General features: G+C 46.3%; 1 long non-coding RNA gene across 1 annotated transcript; it reads left to right on the top strand.

The window, feature by feature from the left end:
* Window positions 1-20714: 20714 nt before the first annotated feature.
* On the top strand, window positions 20715-22802 carry LOC310890494. Its single transcript, XR_014577266.1, has 3 exons — window positions 20715-20993; window positions 22109-22278; window positions 22695-22802. It is a non-coding gene; the product is annotated as an uncharacterized lncRNA (long non-coding RNA).
* Window positions 22803-25149: the final 2347 nt, after the last annotated feature.

Raw genomic sequence — 25149 nt, 5'->3', positions numbered from 1 at the left:
TTAGTACTGTGACAAATTTTGGAGACTTAAACTATTGTTGGACTCTCTTTAAATGTTGGCGCTTCTCATTTCTTGATGATGACAGGGAAGGCTGCTAAGCCAAAGGGAGAGGTCCATGTGAAAACACTGGAGGAAATCCGTCGTGAGAGAGCTCTTCAGAGACGAGAATGTCAAGCCAAAGCCCAGGCTGAATGGCATGGTAAAACCAAAGATCCCAGCGCAGGGGCAAAAATTGAGGGTGAGCCCAAGAAGCAGAGCGTGCTCACTCTTTCCGGGCCCAGCAAAGTGCAGTCGAAGGAGCCGGCAGGTAAAGCCAAGCCAGAAGGAGAAGTGCGTGTTAAAACCCTGGAAGAAATAAAGCGCGAGAAAGCTCTGCGGATGCAGCAGAGTGGAGGAAATGTGCCAGCTCCCCCAGCACAACCTGGACCTGCCCCAGCCGGGCAGAAATCGTTATGGAACACAAAGCTATCAGGTAATAAGATGCTTTAATACCTGCCCCGGTGAGGTGCTTCCCATATTGAGCAAGTTCCGTTTGCTCAGGATCTGCTTTGCTTTTTCCTTCAATGCAGAGGATAAAAGAGTTTAAGGCTGCAAAGTTCAAAGGCAAAGAAGGGCCAGAACATGCAACCATGTCTGTTTTCGTTAATTACGTGATGGTATTCTGTATTTCCCACTAGAAAATTAACACATTGAGGGGCTTTTTAGTCTAATTTTGGTATTCCGTTTTTTTCTGCCATCTGTTTATGGTATGAAGTCCTCCCTGCGTTGAGTTCAAGTTCACCTTCCTCTTTGGCATGTGTTGCTTAACTTGACACGTGTATGTGTTTGTAAAGCATGCTTCAGCGTCTTAATGTGGGGGGCCAGTTTCTGTCAAAAATGACAGAGGATCAAAGGCCTCGTTGTTAAGATTATATCAACTTTGTAAAATGAGATTGTGTGAGGGAGATAAGGAGGGCTTAAAGGCTGCATGCACTGCACATTGTAGCCTTTCTCTCTGTCTCATGGGACACGAGGAAATAAACACACAAAGAAAACAAGTACTGAGCTTTCTTTCGTTTCTTCTCCTGCCAGCCAGATGTTAGGTCAGGAATGGGAGACTAGAATATGACTCTACAAATTTGGATTTTGTAGAACAACTTAATAGATTTTGTGGGACATCACTGCAGGGGAGAGGAAGCTGGTACAACAGTTGCATACACTCTCTTGTCTTACTATACCTGCTGCTTTTCCTTTCCTAGAGGGAGCAAGACTTTAAATACAAAAGCTGTCAACATTTGTGAATCTTACTAGACTTCATACAACGTCTTAGAGTATTGCTTGCACTTGGGATCGCTCTGTGTCTGAGTTTCCCTCGTCCTGGATTATGATTTACTGTAGCTATTCAGTTCCTTTGTTCCTTTGTATGGATTGTTGGTAGACGGAGTTTACTATGTGGAAGATATTGCTGAGAATCCAGGCAATGGCAGTGTAATTCTGCTGGCCAAATACAGTTAACTGTGTAGACGGGCCGTGGAAATGAGGAAGAGAACGTGGATTTTTCATGAGGCAGAGCAAGACTGTATCAGTTCTCTCTTCCTTTTACTCTAGCCAACTTTAACATGTTTGCGAAGCCTTGGGATGGGAAAGTCGCTTCCCCCAAGAAGAAGGCACTGAAACGTAAGGCACCTGGCAGTTTTCCCTCTGCTGTAGCAGCTGTGAAGCCACGGACTGCCTCTGACGCTGACACAATGGGACCTCCAGCCAAAAAAGCAGCTATGGTAAGGACAGGGGCTAATGCAGAAATGGATCCCTTGTAAAATTTACACCCTCCTCTAGGAGAAAAGATGGAAAACTCAAAAGTTCTACAGGCTTTCTGTTTCCTTTTAAATCCAGTAGCTGCCTACAGAATTCTTGTAGTACCCTTCCATATTTATTAGATTAATGGCACTATTTACTTAGTCCTCTGTGATTCTGTGATTTCTCTGGTGTGGAGGATTTTGTCCATTAATGCTGTGTTCTTAAAAGACACAAGATCATTAGTAACCTCCAAGTGAATATTAACTTTCTTCAGGAGCACCTTGGTTTTGTATTTTGGCTAAGGCTCCGCAATGCCAGAGGAGAAGCAGCATGGAGGAAAAAGCTAGTAAGGAATCTTTTACCCATGAGTCCTAAATGCTGTTTTGCTGCTTTCTAGGCTGTTCCAGCCACGCTGGAGCACGTCCCAGCCACCAGACTTGAAGAAAATCCCCAAAACAGGTGATGACCACAACTTGTTCTTTTTCTCAATCGGTGTATATCCCCAGTGAAACATAAGTTCTGTCACACGTGGGGAAAAAAGGAGGGTTCTGAGATAATTAAAGCCCAAATCCATCAGAGGAATAAGTCACGTGAAATGACTTTCTAGCAGCTAGCAGGAATGCTTAATTAGACTTACTTTCTTTAAATGCTGCAAGTCGGTACAGCTTTCCAGTGACTTCTTGCTCTGTCTGAATACCTAAATGAGGATGAGGTGAAGTTCTCCTACTTCCTCGTGAGGTGATAAATGATGAGTAGTGTCCTCTGCCTTTTGGTCCTCAAGAATGCCACCCGAACAAACATACAAGGTGACAAGAGTGCAGGGAGAGCAGAGGGAAGTGATGGCTGCAGATCAGCTTCCTGTAGTGGGGAGCAAACTCTGCTGAGTGTGCCGTGGGAAAAATGACTAACTTAGCAAACAGATATTTGCAGATGGAGACTTCTTAACATTTTTACAGGAAAATTAAGCAAGGTGGCAAAGTGCCTCTTGCTACAACAATTGAACCATCTTTGCTAGACTCCAGGTGCTCTGGCTTCACAGAGAAACCCCCAAACTGAAAAATGTACCTGCTAATATATTGGGCTCTAAATGTCGCCCTGGGTTAATTGAATAACAATCCCTGGGTAAGATTGAAGTGCAGGAGGGGTTGGCTACGGTTTTAAGAGCCGGTTTGCAGAAAAGGGATTTCCCGTTAAGAAATGGCATATACTGATTGTTCTCTTCCTTGCTCTGCCAAGACCTGAAGCACATCTTGGAAGCCAGGCAGAATCTGTGGAGCCAATGGAGTTCTCAAGCTCGACTTCAGCTTCTTCCCAGCTAGAAGAAGCAAGGACACGCCGGCTGAGTTCCACAGGCAACGCGCCCGTATCTGTAGACGAGGATTTAGAGACGCTACTTTGGGAACTCTCAGACGGCATACTGGAAGCCGAGCTCGACTTGGACCCAGGGAAGGATGAGGATGACCTCCTCCTTGAGCTTTCCAAGATGATTGATGATTGAACTGCATAGTCCTATGGTATATTAAAAAAAACCAAAAAAAACAAAAAAAAAAACAACTCTTCTTCTTGTTGGATACCCCGAGGTGATCCTTTTTCGAACTGAGGCTTTGCAATGAGACTTAAAGCACAGTTGGAACTGGTAGAAATTGGCAGGATCTGCACTCAGTTGTCCTAAGTTTCCCTGCTGGTCAGAGTTAAGGTCTTGTGCATGGTTCCGTAACTATAGGTGGCTACCTTTGATATCAAGAGGACAAAGCACTTGTTTCTTTTGGCACAGAAAGATGTCCATCGGCACGCTGTGGTGGCTGTGAATTGACGTAGTGATGGAGCGATGCTCTGAAGGCTTAAACGGAAAGCTTCTTCCTTCCGCCCCCCCTTGGCACAGCTCGATGTTGGGCACATTGTGAAGCCTGGGTGTTCTGATTTCTCGGACAGTTGATACCCAAATCCCGGAGTTACTATGTCAACTCTTGACTTTTATTTGTGTATGCCATTGTTTTGACTGTAATCTTTTCAGATGATGAAGCTGTAGGGGCGGGAGGGAGCAGAATAATTATTCTAGCGTTGTGGACCAAACATGCTGCCAGGAGTGGTGGTGGTGGGGTCAGCCCACCCGGCCTTACTTTCAATTATCAGGGATGATAAAATGGTGTGAAAAGCAGCAGCTCTGCGATACGGCTACGCTACCCCCACTCCCTTCTCTTGTGCTGTACCAAAGTTCCCCCAAGCTTTGGTTGGTGCTTTTTGCTGGTGACAGTAGGACTCCAGGGCGAGTAGTCGGGACTCTCCTGCAGTAACTGGGTCAATTAAGGGTTGGTTTAAGTGCCTCCTGGTTTTTAAAATTGCTCCCCTGAGCTGCTGGCTCTGCTGCCTGCTACAGCAAATGTTCGGGTGCCATCAGCGTCGCACTTGGGCGTGGGCACTGACTCTGCGGAGGAGAGCTGAGGCTCGCGTGTATTGTGTACCCTGCCGCCAGTGATCGTTTTCCCCTAGCAGATCTATTTTGAATTATTTCCCTAAATTTTAGAGGAACTTTAGGCTCTTTGTGCTATGATTTGTGAAGCTGTAGGGGCCCTCAGGCATTTGCTGCTGGCAGAGAAAAACCGCTTGTCGAATTTGTTGTAAATACTTTCTGTTTGGACAACAACGCCTGTGTGTGTGTGTGTGTGTGTGTGTGTGTACGTGCGTGCTTTGATGACCCCCTGCGACGCCCCAGCTCCGCGAGGGAAGCTTTGAAGCGGCTCTGGGAAAACCTCTGCGGAAGAAACTGCTGCTGGCGACTTGCGGAAAACGGACTCCACAATCAGTGAGATTGTAAAGTAGGTATGTTTATTCAGCGCTGGGCAGCACGGGAGGTCGTGGGCATGAAGATTGATGACTCTTCCTCGTCACCGCTAGTTGACCTCTTGTCTTTGCACAGACTCAGTTGCTCCTTGGCTCTTGTCCACCTGCAGGACCAGTTTCTCCCAGTTTCTTAAGATAGGCTCGCTCTCTTATTAGGAGACTGACCTTGGTAAGGGGCCCAAGGCTTCTTGCTTTAGTTAATTGGCACAATGCACCATAGTTAGCAAAGACACTAAGTAGCATCCTAGTTTAATGCCGTCAGCGCTCTATCTCTACTTGATAAGATTCTCCTAACTCCCTCTCTCACTGGAGCCCACGCAGCCCTCCGTCCTGCCGAAGGACTTCACGGGGACTTCTGCTGGCTCCGGGTGCCCGCACACAGACAGAAATGTCTTTGAGAGAAAACAATCAGGAGGAGGAGAGCTCAGAGACTGCGGCCGGCTTCGGCCACCTTCCCCTCGCTTTCCCTCTCCGTGTTCAAACCGAGCACTGTTCTGCCGTCAACCTTCGCTGCCTCTGCCCGCGGCGCTGGGCTTTCGCGTGTGCCATTGCTCCTCTACATATTTTATCCTTCCTTTTGTAAGGAATGGTCCAGCAATTCGTGTCACTAAGGGATTTGAAGGGTTAACATCGAGGCCCGGGTCTAGGTGATAAGAGAACAAAGGGGTTTTTAGGGAAAAGTGCTGACTACTGCAGGGGATGTTGCTAGAGTTTCTGAAATCCGGCGCAGAGGCTCCCAAACGAGGAGGAAGGGGGAGCTGAAGGACAATTGAAGGACAAAAGCCTGGGAGGAAGACAACCAGCATTCAGCCCGAGCAAGCCCCGAGAGACCACCAGAGACTGATACGCAGGCGCCCCTGGGAGGGGTTTCGGATTCCGGAAACCAATTCTAATAACCCTGCCTCTTCTCGAAGTAGTAATGAATATGTATTAGCCTGGGAGCATCAAAACCAGCCGCCTTACGTAACAGGTGTGCGTCCTGGGGGAGCAGAGACTCCCGGCACACCCAGCGCTGCTTGCTTGCCTCTATTCGTTTAATAAATTGTAAACTTTGATTGTAATCCTATTTGGATTTATAACAGCCATTTATAACACTTTTTATATTTGTATTTTATTTAAGGCTGTCTTGCCCCCCTCCCCCCCCCAGCCTCGCTGCTCACCAATAAAGCTGGCGCAGGGACTCCTGCCTGCGACCATAGAGACGCGGTCCTCCCGGCCTGCTAGAGCGGCCCCCCACGCTCCTCCAGCATCCCAGCGTCCCTTGTGCGCTCCCGCCCGGCCTCAGGGGCTTCCGGAGGCGGCCCAGCAGGGGCGGCGGGAGCAGCGAGGCGGCGGCAGCCATGGCGTACCGCGGGCAGGACCAGAAGGTGCAGACGGTGATGGTGCAGCCCATCGTAGCCTTCCTGCGGCCGGGGAGCGACGGGGGAGCGGGTGGGGGGCGGCCCGGGCCTCAGGGGTCTCGGCCCGGACCTTGAGGCCTTGTCCCGGGGCCCTGGGGCCTCGTTGCAGGGTTTGAGGCCTTGTCTTGAGGCCTTGTCCCGGGCCTGGAGCTCTTGTCCCCGTGCTGAGCCCTTCACGCAGTGCCCCAGAACCTCATCTTCCGCTACCTGCAGAGCGTGAGTAGCGCGGGGAGAGGACGGGGAGGGGATGGGGATGGGGATTTGGAGGGGGTGGGGGGAGCGGGGAGGGTCCGGGGATCTCCCTCGCTGAGTTTTCGGCTCCCACCCGTTGCTCGGGGCAGGTTTGTGGGGAATGGAGAGCTGTGCGGCGTGCTGGTGGGTACAAGGAGCTGCTGCGCAGCCCGGCGTTTCCCCCTCGTGTTAACGGGAGTGGGATCGTGCAGCCGGGCGTGCAGGAGTGTTCCCTTGTGACTGGAAACGTGTCCTTCAGCAAACGTGTAGTATTCACCCAGTCATATAAGACTCTAAAATGTCAGACTGTTAATTGAAACTGCCCCTGAGAGTTGCTCCTTGGAGTTTTTGGGAGCTCTAGCGGCTATGGTTAGCGGGTATTTCTGAACACACGAGAGAGAACAAAACTGCTCGCGGTGTTTGTGTTCCAATTTACTCTCCTCCTTCGTTCTGCAGAGCTCGAGGATCCAGGTGTGGCTGAGCAAGTGAACGTGCGGATAGAAGGCTGCATCATCGTGAGTGTCAGCACGACCCCACGTTACATCGTTAGTTTGTTTTCCCTCATTCACAATCCTATTTTTTCTTGTCAAGAAAAACTAGCCCAAGGGAAAAAAGAAATCGTGCTTCTCTAACAATTAGTCTTCGTTGTCCAGCCTGGGTCAGCACAGCTGACGATGGTTCGTGTTGTTGCTGAACTAATTGCCACTGTTGCCGATTTCTAGGGCTTTGACGAGTACGTGAATTTGGCGCTGGACGACGCAGAGGAGATTCACTCCAAGGCAAAATCAAGGAAACAGCTGGGTGTGTCGTGTGTCTGTGCAACCCGAGTGACGCGCGGTCTGAAACCTGCCCGGGTGAGCCTTCTAGGTAGCAGCACTGAGACGTACCAACCGTGTGACGAGCCTTGCTGTTGAAGTTCAGTGAGCAATTCCTGGCTACATCTCTGTCCCTGATGATTTTTGAGCTGCTGATTTTGCTGGATGAAGGAGAATCTGTCCCTGCCTGAGACCAGTTCTGGTCTTTGAAACGTGTAATACCAGGCGGCCTGCACTCTGCATGATGGGCAAAACCCTGCTCAACCACACAAAACACTTTCTGAAAACACGAGATTATTCTCAGGTTCTGGGCTCTCTCTAATCCCCTCTTTCCCTTCTCTTTGCTGCAGGCTGGATCGTGTTAAAAGGGGACAACATCACTCTTCTACAGAGCGTTTCTAAGTAGAATTTGCCATCCTTAGAACAAAGGTGGCTGCCGTGCTGCGGAGTGACTGAGTGCCAGGGGAACGCGGCCCACTGGTAGATAGGAAGTTATTTGTAACTGGGGTTGCATGCTGAGGTCAAAAGTCTTTCCTTTGTGGGAGCGAGTTGTTTGTAGCTTGAAACAATACGTGATGTATTTCACAAATAGCCATTTTTCACATTAACTGTAAATGTAAACCACAAATCTGCCTGTTTTCAGTCTCTTCCTTCTGTGAATGGAGAAGGAGGAGAAATATAGAAGCGTGGGCTTTTCCTTTTGCTGTGGATCTGATAAGTTTCGATAACGCTATGTGCTTTCTTGACCATTACATCTGCGTTATGTGGCCAGGGTGGACTCGTTCAGGGCACGGAAGCCCCACACAGTCCTTGAGCTAGCAGGGTGCTAAGGAGGGTGTTGGAGATTTTGCATACAATTGCAGCCCTTTGTTGCTGCAGTGACAGGTTCCTCAGATTCTTTCTAAACAGGGTTTAGCTTGTTGAGAATCTTTTTGGGAGTGTTTATTGTGGATCAGTCAGTAAAAGTATCTTAGTGGGCCCGTGAGGGATTTGGGGCTGTGGTGCAGTAACCCAGTGTTTACAAGTGTTACTGCTATGCATGCTTGTCCAATAACGTCTCCAGATCAGAGAGTGAGAGCGGGCAACTGGTTTGGATTAAATCTGTCACTTCTTGCTGCTTTGGACAGAGCCTGTAGATTAAACCCTTGTGCTGTTCAATAAGCTGGGGTATCAGATGTGTCGGTTGGGTTTTTATCATTTGATTTATTTTTTTTATCCGTTTGGAGATCTGTCTTTTCTATTTAAGTTTCCCCAAGAGAGCTGAGTTGCTTGATGCATCGACCAAAGAGAAGTTCCCCGGCTGACTTGGGACAGCCAGTCCCCTCGTTTTTCTGATCACAAAAAAAAAAAAAAAAAAAAGAAAAAGAAAAAAATCGAAGAAGAAAAATTTTGACTGTAACTGTAACTCAGAAACTAAGATTACCTAAATGGAGAGAAATGAATTTTGATGCACAGGCTGTGCTAGAAATCTGTTAATCAGCATTCAGTTTTTCAAAACTTCAATTTGTGTATCATCATCATGAAAATTAATAAATTCAAGGTGGGAGATCCTTTCCTGAAAGGGAAGGACAGAAATACGAGTCTTGCTGTGGGGCCTACCCAGCGCAGTTCTGCCATTCCGAGAAGTAATACGTCAGGAGTGTCACAGCAGACGTTCCCAGGAAGAAACCTTTGAGGGGCAGCGTGACACACTTGATTGGCTAAAGCAGCTTCAGCTGGACAGCCTGCTGCCGGGATGGGTAATTCTAAGTTGTGTTCAAGTTGCTGAGTTCCTTTCAGCATGTAGTAAAGATGTAACGTGCCGATGTCGTTTGGGAACAGGAGGCATTACGTGTCACCAGCAGTGGGCACGTAGGGAACAAAACAGTATCTTACGAGGTCCTCCACATCTGCCTTTCATTTTGTCCTTGGTTTGCCAGCTGGAGCTTTCAGGAGGTGAGGAAGGAGGCTGTCCCAGTGAATAGTTCAGGTGTTGCAGGGTATTTGTGATGCAGTGCTTGTAAAATTTACCTGCCCGCATCTCCTGTTACAGGCAGCCCCCCGTGGGCCCTGTGAGATGGGGAGCTGCTGCCCGGGGTTAGGCCCAAGGTGCCCTGTCAGGCCCAGGGCCGCCCTTCCCCTTCCCCTCGCCCTGCCCTTCCCTCCCGCTCCTCAGCCCTTGCTCAGGCCTTTTGGGCCGTCTGGCCGTCCGTCTGTCCATCCATCCGGCCGTCTGGCCGTCCATCTGGCCCTGTGTCCCTCCATCCCACCGCCCTGCCCCGTCCCTGCCGTCTCCCTAGGGAAGCAAAGAGTCCCTGGGCTGCCTTCAGGGGGGAGGTTCTGCTCAGGAAATTAAAGCTTCCCCCTTAACGGGCGCCTTGCGAGTTATTTTGAGTTCCAACCTTCTGCCTTCCTTTCGTAGCAGTGCCTCTGAGGGGTGCGCTGTAAGGTAGCCGTCATCTGGCGCGCTGCTCCTGCGTTTCCCAAAGGAACTGCCTTCGGGATCTGACTAACTCTGGATGCACGCGGTTGTCACCTTAATTTCTCCGTTAGTTTGCTGAAAACAACCCGCTTGGGTGACCTTTGTGTTTGTTTCTTCAAACTTGGATCGAGGAGGTCTCTGTTTCCTTATGTTGATGTTCACGACGAAAGTGCAGAAGGGATGCTTACTGTTGCCCGGGTCAGTCCTGTTGCCAGGATGGGAATGTTTAGCCTACCGGCCCTCTGGTGCTGTTAGGCTGCACTCGGAGTGTGAGCTCTGGGCCTTATTTGGAAAAGACTGCGTTATTTGAGTGTACAAACCCGAGATATTCTGCGGATAGGTGATTCTCAAACCACGTCAGAACCACCGCTGTGACGTGTGCTGGAGTCGGACGCGCGTTTGACTGATCAGGCGGAGCAGGTGAATTGAATTTGTTGCTGGATGGCGAGGTGTTCTGGGGGAAGAGCTAGTCTAAGGAAAACTTCCTCTTACTGCCCCTTCCCATCTCAAATGGCCACTGCCTGGGGAAATTGCTTCTTTATGACATTAACTACAACGTTACAGTGAGGATGAGGAATCATCATTACTCCCATAGTTATTTGCTGCCAGGCCGCAGCGTTGATTTCAGAGATTTAAAAAAAAAAACAACAGGAAAAAGAAAGGAAGTATGTATTCTTTCACATACTCTCTTTTCCCTGAGAGTAAATGTTGTAGCTTCAGCAGTACCCTTCCTCTGGAAACGATTCCCAGTGCCTGCTCAGACACTGGGGAGTAAAATGACAGAACAATGGAGGAGAGCCACCCGATATAAAGAAAGGAAAAAAGGGGTTATGGATGAAGGGAAAGCAACTACATAAAAAATTGGTGCTATCTAAAAATTGGTTAACGGTTTGGGACCTGCAGGTGCTGCCTACACGTGCGTGTGTTGCAGTCGTGCCTGTTGCCACTGCGCAAAATGGAGAGAGCTTCTTTGTCGAATGCAGCATGTTAAAGAATGCGCCATTGCCTGGAAGAAATGCACGGCCTTCCCTCGTGTGGGACTTCTTCCCCATTGATCTGTGGTTTACCTGAAGGTTTACCATAACCTACATAAGTTTCAAAAGCAAGCAAGCAACCAACCAAAAAACAACACCAACATTAAAGAGTGGCAAGGCAGATGCTCATCTGGGGACTCTGACTCATCGGTGACATCACCAAGCAAAGCATTGTGAGCGCTTCGGGTCGGGGCTGCTGTGGCGAGCCTCGCAGCCGGGAGGGAGAGCGGGTACGGTTCGCCTCTGGCGGGTCTGTGTCAGCCCTCTGCCCTGGTGGCTTCGTTAGCAGTGAGAGTTTGACTGCTGTGTTCCCAGCTTTCGCTTCTGCACCGACCGTGTGGCAGAGCCCGCAAGCTGCTTCCTCAGCTGGAAGAGGAAGAGGAGTGACCTCAACTGTGCCGAGGTAAAGCAGAACCGTTGAAAAGATTTGTCAAAGATGCGGCTGGTACCAGCGCAGCCGCTGCAGCTGCAGCAGGTCCTGGAGCATTGGAGAAGATAGAGAGGGGTTTCTTCGTGAAAAGAATGCTGTGAAAGTGTTTTCACGCCAGAAATTAGGAGAAGCGCCTCTGTTGTTTGGATATCCTCTATTGACCTGGCACACGGGCATTACAGCATACCTGGCACACTCTTTGTATTGTTTGTAAAAGAAAAAAAAAAAAAAGTGTTTTAGGGCAGGCCAAAAACCTGCCTTGGCACTTCCACATCGCAGCAGTGCTTGCAGGCCGTGCATCCTGGATGCCAGGCAAGGATCTAAATCCAATGGTGCTGTTGGTAACGTGAAGTTCAGGAAGCACTTCTGGGTTTTTCTGCTCTTCCATGTGAATTTTTGCCCTGTGAAGGTGGTGTACTGAGCTCTTTTCTTACCAACAAATAGGTTTAAAAGCAGTTACAGCAAGGATGAGCTGTGTTAGCAGGAGGCTCTTCTGTGCTTTGACCATGGGAAGATGAATGGTTTACCTATGCACCGTTAAATATAATTTGACACCTAGCACACAACACTTGCAGCCTGTGGGGTGCTTTAACAAGCAGGTAAATCAGCGGAGACTGTTTTGCAGCAAGGCTGATGCTGGGTGATTAAAAAGCAGGGTCACAACAAGGAGAAAAAAAAAAAAAAAAAAGCTTTGGAGATCTTTTTTAAAATGAGACTGCTTTTTATGGCATTTAGGGCTGTGAGGTATCCTTGGTTTTTGCTTTCTTCCCATTCCTTAGACCAGATCCATTCATATCCTGAACAGCGTTCTGGGTCTGTTCAGGAAAATGGAAGGCAACAAGCAAAATGATGAGCTCCTCGGGCATTCAAAAGAGCTCAGTCTGGGAAAGATTTCAAGTCCAACTTCCATGCTAAGGAGCACCAGTAATTTTTAGAAGTAGATGCAGAGGAATCTGCATGGCACTAAGTGTGTTTCTGAAGGTGCTAAAGGTCAGAAGTGACGATTCCTCTCAATACTAAAGAAGAGAAGGAAACCTTGCACTTAACTACTGTTTTTATTCCCTTTGTCAAGCAGTCAAAACCAACAACTAATACGGGAACCCAACTTTTCCCCTCTTTACTTTAGATTTGGGAAAATTCCCTGCCAAAATAATACTTCCTGGAAAATTCACTAGTGTTTGTGTGAGTAAAAGGTTCCAACCTTTTATTATTAATTTGTAAGAACTATTTCATCTGCTTTTGTCCAGAAGAGTCAGAAATAATTTGCACAGAAATGTGCAGCATTTTAATGAAAGGCTTCAGAATCACTCTAATTTGAACTTTATCTGGTCTGGTTGCAGGTTTTATGACATTTAGTGTCTTAAAAAAAAATCAAAATATCTGACTTCACATCAGAAAAAAAAAACCTGCTTGTGGCTAAATAAAATCTGTTGCAGCTCTGGTCATTGAAAAATCATTGGCTGTTAAATTGGACCTAAGTCATCTTTTCTAACCTTTCATGATCTTGCAGCAATGGATGATGATGGATATATGGATTAGGGAACAGCACGTGATGGCAAACCTGTGGTATTTGCTACAGCGCAGAAAGAAAACAAATTGCTTCCAAAAAATCAAACTAATTCAAAATTCTTGGTATCATGCAGCCATGCCACTGGCAAAGTGAGCATTGCCCTGCCTCTCAAAGCTTGCTGTATCCTTGATCTGCTGTCTTCCTGCTGTTAATTGATTGCAACTCTACGTGTCTGATCAGGGCTACGAGTTGTTCTCGATATGGATACCATACGACATATACTGTGCACGCTTGTGTGTATAGATATGTTTATCCTGTATGCATGTACATATTTGATCTGGATAGGCTGGAGCGATGGGCTGAGGTCAACTGTATGAAGATCAACAAGGCCAAGTGCCGGGTCCTGCACCTGGGGCGCAACAACCCCAAGCAGAGCTACAGGCTGGGAGATGAGTGGCTGGAAAGCTGCCTGGCCGAGAAGGACCTGGGAGTGTTGGTTGACAGTCGGCTGAATATGAGCCAGCAGTGTGCCCAGGTGGCCAAGAAGGCCAACAGCATCCTGGCCTGTATAAGAAGCAGTGTGGCCAGCAGGTCTAGGGAAGTGATTGTGCCCCTGTACTCGGCTCTGGTGAGGCCGCACCTTGAGTACTGTGTTCAGTTTTGGGCCCCTCGCTACAGGAAGGACATGGACGTGCTCGAGCGAGTCCAGAGAAGGGCGACCAAGCTGGTGAGGGGTCTGGAGAACAAGTCTTACGAGGAGCGGCTGAGGGAGCTGGGCTTGTTCAGCCTGGAGAAGAGGAGGCTCAGGGGCGACCTTATCGCTCTCTACAGTTACCTTAAAGGAGGCTGTAAAGAGGTGGGGGTTGGTCTGTTCTCCTACGTGCCTGGTGACAGGACGAGGGGGAATGGGCGAAAGTTGCGACAGGGGAGTTTTAGGTTGGATGTTAGGAAGTACTTCTTTACCGAAAGGGTTATTAAGCATTGGAACGGGCTGCCCAGGGAGGTGGTGGAGTCACCATCCCTGGAGGTCTTTAAAAGACGTTTAGATGTAGAGCTTAGCGATATGGTTTAGTGGAGTACTTAGTGTTAGGTCGGAGGTTGGACTCGATGATCTTGAGGTCTCTTCCAACCTAGAAATCCGTGATACTGTGTGATACATATGTATGCATATTTGTGTGCTGGCCCCCAGATCACTCATGGTATAAAGCATTGGCCTCGAAGGCATACTCATCAAAATATTTGGTAGATCCTCCATTTTTTTCTAGTTCCCTCAAAATGAGAGAGTTTTTACGCGCTCTCTGTGTCAAAAAGGCAAAACTTCTGATTTCCACTGTCGCTCTCGCTAACTTTCTATCACTCACTCCTCGTGTGTGTGTCTAAACACATATGTGTGTATGCGTATGCACATTTGTGTATTTCTGTGCACTGGTGTGTTTTTTGCTGTACAGGTAATAAAGACGGGGAAAGGTTTTAGTGTTTTCTTAATAGGTGAAGAAATCTTGAAGACCAGAGATTGGAACATACTGAATTTTGAATTAAAAAAAAAAAAAAAAAAGTCAAATTTTCTGGCTGTGGAAGATGGAGCCTCATTTTTGCAGCCACTTTGAATCACGAGTTCATCTCTAAATGCACTGGGTTTTTTTGTTTTTGTTTTGTTTTGTGGTGTTTTTTTTTTTGGTTTTTATTTTTTGAAGAGCTAACTAACCCTGGCTGTCTCCAGTCTGAGAGAGTGTTCAGATGGACTTGCTTCCTCCATTAGTTATAAGCTGTTTAAAAGCACATCCTATGTTTGAATTGTGGATGAGAGGCTCCCTTGGCAAAGTGAGGAGGCAAATTCTTCCTACCCCTTTATCATTAATTCACGGATTCAGTGTTGGTTCGGCCTCCAGGAGAAGTTAACTGGAAGTCTTTGAAGATCGATAACTTTGCTGAGGTTGTCCAGGTAGGTGAACTCGAAGACCCACAGTGACTGGAACGTGCTATTTAATGCGTCATACTGCGTTCTGTAGAAGTTACTCGTAGCCATAGTTGATCATTGCCTTGCATGTATGATCAGGTGGTTTTTGAAGAAGTGACTCCCTTTTCAGGCTTCCGGATGTGCTCCAAGGCATATTATTGAGGACGTGGAAGAGAACACTTGCTGACAAAGCTCCTGGCAGCTTTACAGAACTTTAGTTTAATATTGTGTTAGTTCCCGTAACAGCTGATTTCAAGGCATTGCTCTCCTCAAGAGACTAATTTGATGAACAGAAGAAAGCTGGAAAAATGCTTGTTACTCATTATTTTTCACTTGTTGGTACTTTGTTTAGGGTTACTTTTAAAAAGAAGATTTCACTGATCACAAGCCAGTGGAAGACTTTCAGCCCAAGCAAGGGTGAAGACAGCTCTCTCCAAGAGCAGAGGAAGTCCCTGTGGAGAGAACCCGAGCTTGTTATCAGAACTTGTCGGCATGTCTAAACAAGGAGACGATTGCTACTTCTATTTCTATTCTACCTGTACCAAGGTATGGCTGGGTTTCTTTTGCTTTGCTTTGCTTTGTTTTTTTGTTGTTGTTTTTTTTTTTTCTTTTTTTTTCAGGAAGGGGTAGAGTAGGAGGAGGAGGCACACTGGTCTTTGGTTAACGTGATAACCAGATAGATTCTGAATTCAATCGTAGCAACCTGAGGCAGTAGCATGGACGTTTTTGAGGCTGTACTATATTTTCCTTGTTGGTTTCCTTTTGGTTACAGGGAGACAACTGTTCCTTCCGCCACTGTGAAGCTGCTCTGGGGAACGAGACAGTCTGCACGCTGTGGCAGGAGGGTCGTTGTTTCAGGAATGTCTGCCGATTCACACACATGGAAATCGATGTGAGTGCCTAAAGATGTGTTCTCAAAATAAATCAACAAAAGCATTTTTCAGTGCTGTAGGTGTGCTGATTGTGCTTTTGCAGGACAGAGTCCTTTGCTTTGGAATTACACTGGTTTCTGTTAGCAGGGGAGGGGGTGGGAGGAAGGAGAGGGAAATAAAATCAATGCCTTAGGTATGTCTTAGCAAGATTTTCTTTTATTAGACGCCGACAGTATTTTCTCAACAGATGCAGAATAACCGCTAACTAGACTGCTAAAAGCTGCTGGAGCAGGGGGGTAATAAACAGGCTGTACTAGCCTCCTGAGAGCAGGCTTGATAATGATCTATCAGGTCTCTTGTGTCCCGGAGTCCTTCAGATAATGCTGTTCTAGCTGCCTGGGCTAGGAAGCAGTGGGGAAAGTTAAAGGTGCAGAAGAACGAAGTCTCCGAGAAGTAGTTCTGGATAGAGTTAACGTAGGCAATTTAAGATGTTCTTTTTCCCTCTGAATAATCCTAGTATAATCCTGGGTGTATTAGTTTAACCCACCCTAAACTGATGTCTGAGAGTGCCTGTCTTCTCAAACTGAATGATGACAAGGCTAAACGTGCATAGTGGTTACAGCTTCTGCAAACTTTGTGAATATGCCCGGAAATACTATACTTCCGTGATAAACTGACCTTTGGAATGATGTTTCAGCACTGTATTGTGACAGCCCTATCGCTGTCGTGACCTGGAACCGTGCATCTCTTTGCAAACCTTAGGTGCATGTTATCACGAGCTTGTCTTTCTTTCTGTCTTCAGAAAAAGCGCGCTGAGATTCCCTGCTACTGGGAGAAGCAGCCAGTAGGCTGTCAGAAAGCCAACTGTGCTTTTCATCACGCAAAGGGACGTTACATCGATGGCGTCTTCTTACCACCAAGCAAGAGTGAGTTTAGGTCCTTTTTCTTTAAGTATTGAAGAATTAATTTTGCATATTACTTAGTGGGTGCCAATAGTGTAGGAGACATCAGGTAACCGTTCATTTGTGAGTGCAGGAAAAGGTCTGCAGTCCTAGGTGGTCAGCTAAACCGAGTGTACTGCTGCTGTACTGCTGGTATTTGTTTTCTGCTTTCATGCTCAGCTTCTCTCTGCTTTGTGTGATATTTGCCTTGCAGTTTGCTTTCTGTTGTTTCGTCTTCTGCTGGGTGGCAGGGAGATGTGTTGTTGTTTGAAGGCAAGTCATTGTTCACGGTGTAAACAGTGGCGGGATGGGCAAAAGGAGATGCTGCATTCATTGCCTGTGCAGGTTATCTGCCTTAGCTACCATCTTCGTGCATTGTGGTCAAAGTTTTAAACTGCCATATTACTGATGATCCTCCTCTTCCTCTAGCTACACTGCCAAGTCCGCCTGAGTCCGCGGACGATGATTTGAAAGTGGCTCAGATGTCACTGCAGCAAAACAAACTTTCTGTCCAGTCCAATCCCTCTCCATAGCTAAGGCGGGTGATGAAAGTGGAAAACTCGGAAAATGTCCCAAGCCCTACACACCCTCCAGTTGTAATCAATGCTGCAGATGATGATGAAGATGATGATGGTGAGCATGGTTTGGTTCCTGGAAGGAATTTGTGCTGTAAATGATTGTGTAAGTCTTTGGTTCTTGGAAGGAATTTGTGCTGTAAATGAATGTATAAATCACAGATGACCTGAGGTCTGACTAGCGATAGGGCAGGCAGTCCGCTCAGGTCACTGGTGGCTTTGTCTGGCAGTCAGTGGACAGAACCTGAAATGTTGGAGGAAAGCTTAGAACCACTCTTGGCTTTAGCTGGTCTGTTGTGTAAAGCTCTATGTGAAACTAGGAAGGAAATTCCTTTTTTTTTGTCTGAAGAGTAATATGTCGTGTAGTAGTTAAAGCTGCAGAGAGAATCTAGAGTCCTAGATGTTTTGTCCTAGGGTAGTCTACTTACGAGTTCATCAGGTCAGTGTAGCTGTATTAAAAAAAAAAAAAAACAAAAAAAACCCAACTTTTTTATAGGAACCATGGACTGAAGTGTCATTGCATGAGCTAAATAATCACGAACAATCTGGCCTATGCATAACTGAATAGATTTTTCCCCTTCAGACCAGCTTTCTGCGGAAGGAGAAGAAACTAAAACTCCCGTCCAGCAACCAGCTGAGGAAGGCCAAAATGGATTACGGATGATTTCCACTCGGAAAGCCAGTGCTACTACTGCTAAACAAGGTATTCCAGCACCTGTAGTAGGATAAATCGGCAGGATAACTTGACAATTAACTCAAAAGCAATGTGGCGTAAAAACACAACAGAATGTAGGGGTGCTGAATGGACTCGGTTATTTCCATGATCTCATTTCTCCCTGATACCATCATGTGCCCATTGGGTCAGAAAGTTGAACTGCTTTTCTTTCCTTTTGGAGAACAAAACAGGGTCACAGCATGGAGTTTAAATGGCTGCACGTGCAGCCTGGCAACCACTGTTGAAAGCCATATCTAACGATAGAGGGATCTAATATCACGTAAATGGATTAAAATTAAAACTACAGTTTTTACCCTGAAGGGTGAAAGGAGGGGCAAAATGCCATTGATTCTATGGTTGTTTCACTTGTGAGGAGTGTTGACAGGCTTTATTCTAAATACTTCTGAAAGTTCCTGAGCACTAAGAAGCCTGAGGATCTGTGGTCCTCAGTGAGTGCCTCTAAGCCTTAGTCTCATTAACTGTTTTCTGTTTTCAGAGGACGGTCTGAATTTTGGAATAAAAACACTTGAAGAAATCAAATTGCAGAAAATGAAGGAAAAAACTAAGAGACACGGTGGTGAGTTAATATTCCCTGCTTCCTTACCCGGTTCACCTTCATCCTGTGTGATGATTTTTCTTTCAAAAAAAACCTCTTCCAGTAATACCGGGTAGCTGGCTATGCTTTGGTGAATCCAACTATTTTGCCAAAGAAGTGAAATTTGATTGGCTTCAGAATGGCAGGTGATGGTGGCTGGGAGCTGCTTGAGGGATAGACTTCCATGTTTAGCTGGGGGCATCGAGCAACCTGATTCTCAGCCAGCTGGTATTCTAGATGGGAATTCCAAGGGGAACCAGAGGCAAACTAGTCACCTCTCTTATTTGCATGCTCTGGTCACTGTATGTTTGACAGTAATGAATAATTAAAGTTTTTTGTTCTTCGTGATAGTTTTTTCTGTTTGGTAAACTTCCTTATGTTTTGCTTGCTCTGAGCAGAAGGTCCTTCAAGATCTTCTCTTCCTCCCGTCGATTCTATGATTTTTCCTGCTCCGGAAAAGGAAAATGTCCGGACAGTGGTGAGAACTGTGACACTGTCTACAGAGGAAGGTAATAATTCATGCTTTTGTTTTGATTTCATTACTCCTAAACTGGAAGGTTAAGCAAGAAGGAAGGCAATTCACCCCTGTTAGCCTCCTGGTGCTGCCGCCTTCTGTTCAAAACATGCTTTTATGCTGAAAGTCCCTGGTTGTACTGGAAAGCTTTGGTGCTCAGGTTAAGTGCAGTAGCAGGAGAAAGAAAAAAATGTGTCAGTATGCAAATAGGGGGATAACTGAAAAACAGGAGAGTAACGAGAAGAAAGAGCTCTAGAGGACAGTGCTATGTAAGAAGCAATTTCTGAAGCTTTAAAGAGGCTGACAGTGGCACGTGTGGACAGTAGTGCGATAGGAGTCTGTGTATAAATTATATTGTTTAGAGTTGTGCAAATTCCTTTGAAAGGGAAAGAAGTGAAGAAGTACTTCTACCCATAGACATTCACCTTAGAAAGGAATATTTCTCAGCATTTGTACCTAATAATATTCTGCTTGCTTATGCAGCTCTGTTCTGCACAAAGTATAGCTGTCAAGCAGACTCAGATTCATTCTCGACTACATTCAGCTGGAATTTGAGGCAAACACTGAGACTATGGATACTTTTTCTAAGTTAATTATAGTTGAAATATGAGTTTGTGTGGTTTAGCTGTCAAAACAGTGCCTTGCTGGGTTTTTTTTGGACATGGGCTAACAGTATACTATTTCTATTGGCTACTGGTTTCTATGAAATAGAAAAATTTTACTTTTGTTTTAGGGGAGGAACCTGTGGTTCGACTAGATCTTGCTGAGAAACAAGGAAAACGGAAAGCCTCCGTGGGTAAGAACTTTTTATGAGCTGTTATTTAGGTGCCGCCTTCTCTATATGACTGCATTGAAGAGTATTTTTGACGTATGAGAGGAAAATGCGTTGCAGTGGAGATCTGTGTTGACTGCAGAAATGGCAAAAAAACCATTTAGCAGCTGAAAGGCAATTTTATGAAAATATGCTTGAAAAATAGAAGCTTGTGGTTGACTGTTCTCAAATCTTCCTGCAAAGAAATGTTCTTAAAATATTCCTTGTTTTCTCTGTCTGAAGCTGATGTAAGCGCCCTTCCGGTGAAGCGCAGCCTTGCTGAAAGGCTGGGGAAGAAGGTGGAGGTTCCGGGAAATGCTGACAAAGCACCAAAGAGAGGTACAGCTACTAAACAGGCATCTGGATGTGATTCACGGGTTTTGTAGTTAGGCTTTCTGTTTGTCCTTTTCCTGCGATGTTTCTTTTTGCATGTTGGCTGAGGTCTTAATCACCGGGATTCAAAGTTACCTTTCCTGCCTTGTTTTTGAATGTGAACACAAAGTTGACGTTTATGCAGCCTCCCTAATTTGGTCTTTTTCTGTTTTGCAGTTCAAGTTCCCAAGTCTGTGAAGGAGAGGCTAGGATTACCTTCTCAACGGACTAGTACTGCGAAAGGTAACAACTGGCTATTAAATATACTTTCTCCTTCTTCCTTTCCGTGAACTTAGACCGTTTTCATACAGCCCTAAAAAGGAATTCAAATGAAAACAAAGAACTGATTCCTCTTGCTCGAGTGCTGAAGCTCTTCTGACAGCCACTATCAGAAATCTGGCTCTAGGTGTGTGTTTATTTTCCGCTTGTGCCTTGTCAAGGTTTTAAGCTGCTTCTGTGAACCATCATATACAATTAGAATAGAGCCACTGCCGGGAGCAGGAATTTGAAATGCAGTCTGAAAAAGTAATCAAGTAAACTAGCATTTCTGTGTAGCAACTCTCTCTGGATAGGGCTGGTCTTCAAAATACAACAAGTGGCTCAGAGGAGGAGGAGAATGTTAGGCTATTGTCCTAAGATGCGTTATTGGGAACGCTCAGGCTTAGTTTTCCTTAGTACTGTGACAAATTTTGGAGACTTAAACTATTGTTGGACTCTCTTTAAATGTTGGCGCTTCTCATTTCTTGATGATGACAGGGAAGGCTGCTAAGCCAAAGGGAGAGGTCCATGTGAAAACACTGGAGGAAATCCGTCGTGAGAGAGCTCTTCAGAGACGAGAATGTCAAGCCAAAGCCCAGGCTGAATGGCATGGTAAAACCAAAGATCCCAGCGCAGGGGCAAAAATTGAGGGTGAGCCCAAGAAGCAGAGCGTGCTCACTCTTTCCGGGCCCAGCAAAGTGCAGTCGAAGGAGCCGGCAGGTAAAGCCAAGCCAGAAGGAGAAGTGCGTGTTAAAACCCTGGAAGAAATAAAGCGCGAGAAAGCTCTGCGGATGCAGCAGAGTGGAGGAAATGTGCCAGCTCCCCCAGCACAACCTGGACCTGCCCCAGCCGGGCAGAAATCGTTATGGAACACAAAGCTATCAGGTAATAAGATGCTTTAATACCTGCCCCGGTGAGGTGCTTCCCATATTGAGCAAGTTCCGTTTGCTCAGGATCTGCTTTGCTTTTTCCTTCAATGCAGAGGATAAAAGAGTTTAAGGCTGCAAAGTTCAAAGGCAAAGAAGGGCCAGAACATGCAACCATGTCTGTTTTCGTTAATTACGTGATGGTATTCTGTATTTCCCACTAGAAAATTAACACATTGAGGGGCTTTTTAGTCTAATTTTGGTATTCCGTTTTTTTCTGCCATCTGTTTATGGTATGAAGTCCTCCCTGCGTTGAGTTCAAGTTCACCTTCCTCTTTGGCATGTGTTGCTTAACTTGACACGTGTATGTGTTTGTAAAGCATGCTTCAGCGTCTTAATGTGGGGGGCCAGTTTCTGTCAAAAATGACAGAGGATCAAAGGCCTCGTTGTTAAGATTATATCAACTTTGTAAAATGAGATTGTGTGAGGGAGATAAGGAGGGCTTAAAGGCTGCATGCACTGCACATTGTAGCCTTTCTCTCTGTCTCATGGGACACGAGGAAATAAACACACAAAGAAAACAAGTACTGAGCTTTCTTTCGTTTCTTCTCCTGCCAGCCAGATGTTAGGTCAGGAATGGGAGACTAGAATATGACTCTACAAATTTGGATTTTGTAGAACAACTTAATAGATTTTGTGGGACATCACTGCAGGGGAGAGGAAGCTGGTACAACAGTTGCATACACTCTCTTGTCTTACTATACCTGCTGCTTTTCCTTTCCTAGAGGGAGCAAGACTTTAAATACAAAAGCTGTCAACATTTGTGAATCTTACTAGACTTCATACAACGTCTTAGAGTATTGCTTGCACTTGGGATCGCTCTGTGTCTGAGTTTCCCTCGTCCTGGATTATGATTTACTGTAGCTATTCAGTTCCTTTGTTCCTTTGTATGGATTGTTGGTAGACGGAGTTTACTATGTGGAAGATATTGCTGAGAATCCAGGCAATGGCAGTGTAATTCTGCTGGCCAAATACAGTTAACTGTGTAGACGGGCCGTGGAAATGAGGAAGAGAACGTGGATTTTTCATGAGGCAGAGCAAGACTGTATCAGTTCTCTCTTCCTTTTACTCTAGCCAACTTTAACATGTTTGCGAAGCCTTGGGATGGGAAAGTCGCTTCCCCCAAGAAGAAGGCACTGAAACGTAAGGCACCTGGCAGTTTTCCCTCTGCTGTAGCAGCTGTGAAGCCACGGACTGCCTCTGATGCTGACACAATGGGACCTCCAGCCAAAAAAGCAGCTATGGTAAGGACAGGGGCTAATGCAGAAATGGATCCCTTGTAAAATTTACACCCTCCTCTAGGAGAAAAGATGGAAAACTCAAAAGTTCTACAGGCTTTCTGTTTCCTTTTAAATCCAGTAGCTGCCTACAGAATTCTTGTAGTACCCTTCCATATTTATTAGATTAATGGCACTATTTACTTAGTCCTCTGTGATTCTGTGATTTCTCTGGTGTGGAGGATTTTGTCCATTAATGCTGTGTTCTTAAAAGACACAAGATCATTAGTAACCTCCAAGTGAATATTAACTTTCTTCAGGAGCACCTTGGTTTTGTATTTTGGCTAAGGCTCCGCAATGCCAGAGGAGAAGCAGCATGGAGGAAAAAGCTAGTAAGGAATCTTTTACCCATGAGTCCTAAATGCTGTTTTGCTGCTTTCTAGGCTGTTCCAGCCACGCTGGAGCACGTCCCAGCCACCAGACTTGAAGAAAATCCCCAAAACAGGTGATGACCACAACTTGTTCTTTTTCTCAATCGGTGTATATCCCCAGTGAAACATAAGTTCTGTCACACGTGGGGAAAAAAGGAGGGTTCTGAGATAATTAAAGCCCAAATCCATCAGAGGAATAAGTCACGTGAAATGACTTTCTAGCAGCTAGCAGGAATGCTTAATTAGACTTACTTTCTTTAAATGCTGCAAGTCGGTACAGCTTTCCAGTGACTTCTTGCTCTGTCTGAATACCTAAATGAGGATGAGGTGAAGTTCTCCTACTTCCTCGTGAGGTGATAAATGATGAGTAGTGTCCTCTGCCTTTTGGTCCTCAAGAATGCCACCCGAACAAACATACAAGGTGACAAGAGTGCAGGGAGAGCAGAGGGAAGTGATGGCTGCAGATCAGCTTCCTGTAGTGGGGAGCAAACTCTGCTGAGTGTGCCGTGGGAAAAATGACTAACTTAGCAAACAGATATTTGCAGATGGAGACTTCTTAACATTTTTACAGGAAAATTAAGCAAGGTGGCAAAGTGCCTCTTGCTACAACAATTGAACCATCTTTGCTAGACTCCAGGTGCTCTGGCTTCACAGAGAAACCCCCAAACTGAAAAATGTACCTGCTAATATATTGGGCTCTAAATGTCGCCCTGGGTTAATTGAATAACAATCCCTGGGTAAGATTGAAGTGCAGGAGGGGTTGGCTACGGTTTTAAGAGCCGGTTTGCAGAAAAGGGATTTCCCGTTAAGAAATGGCATATACTGATTGTTCTCTTCCTTGCTCTGCCAAGACCTGAAGCACATCTTGGAAGCCAGGCAGAATCTGTGGAGCCAATGGAGTTCTCAAGCTCGACTTCAGCTTCTTCCCAGCTAGAAGAAGCAAGGACACGCCGGCTGAGTTCCACAGGCAACGCGCCCGTATCTGTAGACGAGGATTTAGAGACGCTACTTTGGGAACTCTCAGACGGCATACTGGAAGCCGAGCTCGACTTGGACCCAGGGAAGGATGAGGATGACCTCCTCCTTGAGCTTTCCAAGATGATTGATGATTGAACTGCATAGTCCTATGGTATATTAAAAAAAACCAAAAAAAACAAAAAAAAAAACAACTCTTCTTCTTGTTGGATACCCCGAGGTGATCCTTTTTCGAACTGAGGCTTTGCAATGAGACTTAAAGCACAGTTGGAACTGGTAGAAATTGGCAGGATCTGCACTCAGTTGTCCTAAGTTTCCCTGCTGGTCAGAGTTAAGGTCTTGTGCATGGTTCCGTAACTATAGGTGGCTACCTTTGATATCAAGAGGACAAAGCACTTGTTTCTTTTGGCACAGAAAGATGTCCATCGGCACGCTGTGGTGGCTGTGAATTGACGTAGTGATGGAGCGATGCTCTGAAGGCTTAAACGGAAAGCTTCTTCCTTCCGCCCCCCCTTGGCACAGCTCGATGTTGGGCACATTGTGAAGCCTGGGTGTTCTGATTTCTCGGACAGTTGATACCCAAATCCCGGAGTTACTATGTCAACTCTTGACTTTTATTTGTGTATGCCATTGTTTTGACTGTAATCTTTTCAGATGATGAAGCTGTAGGGGCGGGAGGGAGCAGAATAATTATTCTAGCGTTGTGGACCAAACATGCTGCCAGGAGTGGTGGTGGTGGGGTCAGCCCACCCGGCCTTACTTTCAATTATCAGGGATGATAAAATGGTGTGAAAAGCAGCAGCTCTGCGATACGGCTACGCTACCCCCACTCCCTTCTCTTGTGCTGTACCAAAGTTCCCCCAAGCTTTGGTTGGTGCTTTTTGCTGGTGACAGTAGGACTCCAGGGCGAGTAGTCGGGACTCTCCTGCAGTAACTGGGTCAATTAAGGGTTGGTTTAAGTGCCTCCTGGTTTTTAAAATTGCTCCCCTGAGCTGCTGGCTCTGCTGCCTGCTACAGCAAATGTTCGGGTGCCATCAGCGTCGCACTTGGGCGTGGGCACTGACTCTGCGGAGGAGAGCTGAGGCTCGCGTGTATTGTGTACCCTGCCGCCAGTGATCGTTTTCCCCTAGCAGATCTATTTTGAATTATTTCCCTAAATTTTAGAGGAACTTTAGGCTCTTTGTGCTATGATTTGTGAAGCTGTAGGGGCCCTCAGGCATTTGCTGCTGGCAGAGAAAAACCGCTTGTCGAATTTGTTGTAAATACTTTCTGTTTGGACAACAACGCCTGTGTGTGTGTGTGTGTGTGTGTGTGTGTACGTGCGTGCTTTGATGACCCCCTGCGACGCCCCAGCTCCGCGAGGGAAGCTTTGAAGCGGCTCTGGGAAAACCTCTGCGGAAGAAACTGCTGCTGGCGACTTGCGGAAAACGGACTCCACAATCAGTGAGATTGTAAAGTAGGTATGTTTATTCAGCGCTGGGCAGCACGGGAG

This window comes from Anser anser (genome assembly GCF_964211835.1).
Source record: "Anser anser genome assembly, contig: HAP1_SCAFFOLD_73, whole genome shotgun sequence".
In the NCBI taxonomy this organism is placed as follows: domain Eukaryota; kingdom Metazoa; phylum Chordata; class Aves; order Anseriformes; family Anatidae; genus Anser; species Anser anser.
This window is presented reverse-complemented; position numbering and strand designations above follow the sequence as displayed.